This window comes from Montipora foliosa, chromosome 8, assembly GCF_036669935.1.
Source record: "Montipora foliosa isolate CH-2021 chromosome 8, ASM3666993v2, whole genome shotgun sequence".
Lineage (NCBI taxonomy): Eukaryota > Metazoa > Cnidaria > Anthozoa > Scleractinia > Acroporidae > Montipora > Montipora foliosa.
The window spans coordinates 15,465,580-15,470,579 of NC_090876.1; the positions used below are offsets into that span (position 1 = coordinate 15,465,580).

General features: G+C 44.3%; 1 protein-coding gene across 1 annotated transcript in view; it reads left to right on the top strand.

The window, feature by feature from the left end:
* Nucleotides 1-5,000, top strand: part of LOC137968129 (uncharacterized) — a 197,285-nt gene that overhangs the window by 46,695 nt on the left and 145,590 nt on the right. The window lies entirely within an intron of this gene.

The following is a 5,000-nucleotide window of genomic DNA, read 5'->3' on the forward strand; positions in this document are numbered from 1 at the left end:
GGCGGACTTTTTTCGCGCAGTTTGTCGGCCAAGGACATACCAAGGGAGGCCTGTATTGAACCATATGACTGATACGGAAGTCGTTGAGAGGTACAGGTTGTCAAGAGGAAGATTAAATCGGCTGGTTGAACGGTGTCAGGAACCCATCAGTACCGGAGCCTCCAACTGGTTACCTAGGTGAGGTAGCGTTTTTCCTGACCTATCTATTTTTAAAAATAACTTTCCCTTAATGGTCCGCATAAAGGGGCGATCCAAGATGTCGGCCGAATGCGGGAAACAAGACTCAAAGTTTTGAAAACGCCTTCCAGCTCCCTTTTCAATTGTTATTGACGTTTACCATGACAACGAATGACGCGAAAGTAGTTCTAAGAATAGATAGGTCAGGAAAAGCGCCACTTCATAGAAACAAAGTGGGAGATGGAGGCTCCTACTGATGGACTCCTGACGGTGTATTGTAAAGAAGATCTAGAGAGAAACAGCAATGTGCGGAGACTGCATTGGTTTACCTGAGTCTCCTTGCTTAAGAATAGAACATACTTGTGTTCGAGAAAGAGAGGAATTTATTGTATGGCATCAAACTCGACAAAACCTATCAATTAATGCTCATCAAACTTCGAACTTCGTTGCGTACGTTGTTCCCTCGGAGGTCCGCTTGTTATTGTTTTTGGTGGTGTTTAAGGGCCGATTTACACGGTACGACTTTGTCGCATGCGACAACGGCTTACGACAGGCCCACGACATGATTTACGATTGTTGTGTACGTCAGAAAAAATGTCGTAGCATTTTAAAACATGTTTTAAAACGCTGCGACAATCGTAAGTCATGTCGTAGGCCTGTCGTGACCTTGTTGCATGCGACAAAATCGTATCGTGTAAATCGGCCCTAAGAGTGACACTAAATTCATGTTTATACATCTTTCAGGCAACTGTGACCGCGTTTTGCCCTATGGCTGGCTTTCCCAGTGTGATTGGAGCAGTTGATGGCTCTCTCATTCCTATCAGGGGCCCAGACAGTGATGAACATCTTTCTGTTTGCCACAAGGGTTTTCATGCTATTAATGTGATGGCACTGTGCAATGCACACCTGTCATGTACAAATTATGTTTGCACATGGCATGGCTCTCCGTATAATTCAGCTTTTTTTAATGCAAACCACTTGCAAGCATGTGCTCACGGGGCACTAAAGACCAACTTCTCATGATTGACAAAATGGTGCTAAGAAACAGCAACTGAAGAAAGACCAACTTGGCCGTGCCATAAATTGTTTATCGCAAAGTTTACGACATGCTCCCACACTCATGGATAGTGAAGTGTTTATCATTAGTGGGTGTTGCACCAAATATTCAAGAATTGTTGAGGGATAGCATACGCAACTGGAGAACATGCCTAACAGCTGGGAGTGATACCTTTGGAGAGGTCAGGATAAGGAGAGGAATCTTCCAAGGTGACAGCTTATCCCCCTGTAATCTTTGTGATCTGTTTGATACCTTCAACTTTGCTTCTGCATAAAGCTAAGGGGCTCTACCAACTAGGAAGAGAGACTCTGGGGCACCCAAACGATTTGAAGTTGAATGGGAGAGACGAGCGTGAACTTGATTCTCTTGTGAATACAGTTCGTGTCTTCAGTACCGACATTGGTATGGAATTTGGCCTTAAAAAGTGTGGAGTTCTGGCGATGAAGCGAGGGAAGGTTGTGGATTTTGTAGGGATAGATATTCCAGATGGAGAGAGAATAAAAAGCTGGTTACAAAAGATGGTTACAAATATTTAAGAGTTCAAGATTTCGATCGTGGTTTGAATGATGCTTGCTTGCTTACTTACTTACTTACTTACTTACTTACTTACTTACTTACTTACTTACTTACTTACTTACTTACTTACTTACTTACTTACTTACTTACTTACTTACTTACTTACTTACTTACTTACTTACTTACTTACTTACTTACAAACTTACATAGGCCCATCACCATAGGCCATCGACAACCCCTCGCCAGCGAACTCGAACTTGGGTTTTTCGTTCAGCTTCTTTCCAGTTGTATCCTATCAGCTTCAGTTCCGCATCAGTGTCCCGTCACCAGCTGTTTCTGGGGCGTCCCCTCTTCCTCTTCCCTTGGGGCTTCCACCTCAGAGCTTGCCGGGTGATGATGTTTGCCGCTTTACGAAGGGTGTGACCAATCCTGCCCCATTTCCTTCTCAAGATCTGTTCACTTACCGGTTGTTGTTCCCCACACTGCCAAAGCTCCTCATTGCGAATTTTCTCAGGCCACCAAATGTTAAAGATGGGTCTCAGGGAACGATTTATGAAGGTCTGGATCTTCTGGAGTGCCTTTCTTGTCGGCCTGAACGTCTCAGAACGTCTCATTCATCATGAGGAGAACTGATTTTACATTGGCATTGAAGATGCGTAGCGTTGTCTATGTCCTGATTTCTTTAGAAGCTCAGGTGTTTTTGAGCATGTTAAATGCTATTCTCGCCTTACCAATCTTTGTTGCTACGTCTACATCTGTACGTCCTTGTTTATATATGGCACTACCAAGGTATGTGAAAAGAGTCTACCTCCTCTAACTGCTCTCCTTCCACTGTGACCACAGGCGCCCCAAGCTCAATGTGAGCACGGCCGACAAAAATATAAGGAATTTGTATGAGAATCATCGGCCGATAAAAAGCTTAAAAAGATAATTATATGAAAAAAAATCTCAATTAAAAAGCCTAACCTTATTGCTATTGTGGATAGTTTCCTTCCTGTGTGGTTATTTTCCAGATCCGACGCGATTTGAGCGATTTCTCAATTTCGTGGTTGTCAACGGTTATAATAAAATACCAAGGCTGGAGACTAAATTCTCAGGTGCAACCAATTTGAGTCAAATAGTACTGGATAAAATATTCCCACGGTCACATTGCTGTTTCTCTCTAGATCTCCTTTACAACACACCGTCAGGAGCCCATCATGACCACGTCATTGAGTGTCGTCGGCCTGACATAGTTTTTTTGGATAAGCGGCAAGGACAGTGCCATATAATTGACATAGCGGTACCTGGGGACGCCCGCATCGAGGAAGAAGAAAAGAAAAAGTTGGAAAAGTACCAGGATTTAAGAAGAGAAGTCTCTCGTAGTGGTTGGGGCTTTGGGTATGGTGACGAAGAACTTACAAAGGAGTCTTCAGCAAATAGGAACGACCGTGTAAAAAAGGAATTTCTGCAGAAAGCGGCAATGCTAGGAACCGCAAGAATTTTGCGAAAAGTTCTTGAGGCCTGAGTCTACAAGTGGTAGCTTGCCCTCAAATGAATAATGGCCAGTGAACATCAAAGCTGAATAATAATAATAATAATAATAATAATAATAATAATAATAATAATAATAATTAAAGTCTATGGGAGATGTAAGAATCGTGATGGCTGAGAGTGTAGGGTTGAGAGTTGAGGAAGAACATTCGGAGGAATCGGAGAGAAGAGAAGTTAATAATGTTTGCAACTTGGACCCGAATAATTTGGTAGTGAACCATAAAGATGCAGATTTGCATACGATAGCTGACGAGGCTAGCCCCGCGGGACCGGTCATTGTACTTATAATTAGTCAAGAAACACTCGAATTGATACACTCATCAAATGCGATTCTCGCTCGTGTGAACACCCAGAAAGGCGAGTTTGACGATCGGGATTTTGATACGCGTATAAAGGAAAGCCCCACTAAGAGCGACTTGAACAATATCAACAAGACAATAACGGAGCTAATGAAGCAACATCAAGTATCCCCAAGGGAGAACCCGTTCAGTTATTTGTGGATTGCGAACTATCTTCTTTATTCTGTTGTCTTAGCCTTTTTCTTAAGCAAAGGCTGGAAAAAGCAGCGCAGCGGAACACCTCTCGGCCTGAATAAACAACAGAGGTGGAAGAGAGAATATGAGAAGCGAACGGCAGAAGTTAGAAAGAAGATCTCGATCGCACAGGCGGAGTTGGAGCGTTTAAAGGAGAGCAGAAAAATCACAAAAAAGGAAAAAGAAATCGTGCTATCTTGGAAAAGGAATGCAAGGGTTTATCCGCGATCAAGCTAGTCAGCTACATGGAAAGACAAAAAGCCACCCTGAGAAAGCTAAAGAGGGGGTTTTCCAGGAGTCAGAAACAGGACGAAGCGAGAGTTCTTAACCAGCAATTCCAGGTTGACGCCAGCAGGGTCTACTCGAATTTGCGTGAACAGTTGAATAGGGATAAAAAGAATGAGCCACCTTGCTACACAACATATGTCCAGGCGGCTCAAGGGGGAAGAGAAATGTTTGTCAGTATTGAGGAAGAAAGTGAAAATTGGAGGGATTTATGGGAGAAAGAGGGAACAGAAGGCAGAAGGGCTGCGTGGTTGGAGGAGATTAACCGCGCGATAGAAAGTAGGGTACCACAACCCCCCCGAGGAGGGCTGGGACTTGGAACCAGCTGGTGCAGTGAGGGTGATAGTAAAAAAAAAGAACTGGAGTGCGCCAGGCCCTTACCGTTTTGGCGAACTTTTGGTGGAAGCATGCGCACTCGACTCCTGATCGAGTGGTCCGGGTTCGGGGCCTGGTCGGGGACATTGTGTTGTGTTCTTGGGCAAGACACTTTACTCTCACGGTGCCTCTCTCCACCCAGGTGTATAAATGGGTACCGGCGTAATGCTGGGGGTAAGCCTGCGATGGACTAGCATCCTATCCAGGGGGGAATAGAAATACTCCTAGTCGCTTCATGCTACGGAAACCGGAGATAAGCGCCGGCCTGATGGGTCTTCTGGCTCGTAAGCAGTGACTTTATGCGCACTCCCTGCATGAGGGCGTGGCATCTGCATTTCAGGCGATCTCAAGTAGCGAAGAAGAGTATACCCTCAGTGGTTCTCTGAGGGAAAAACATCGCTGATTCCTAAACCGGGGGAGTTCACAAGTGATAACCAAAGACCGATCACTTGTTTGAACACCATTTATAAATGGTATACATCATGCCTACTTGCTCCGATTGACAAGCATTTGAATTACTACGG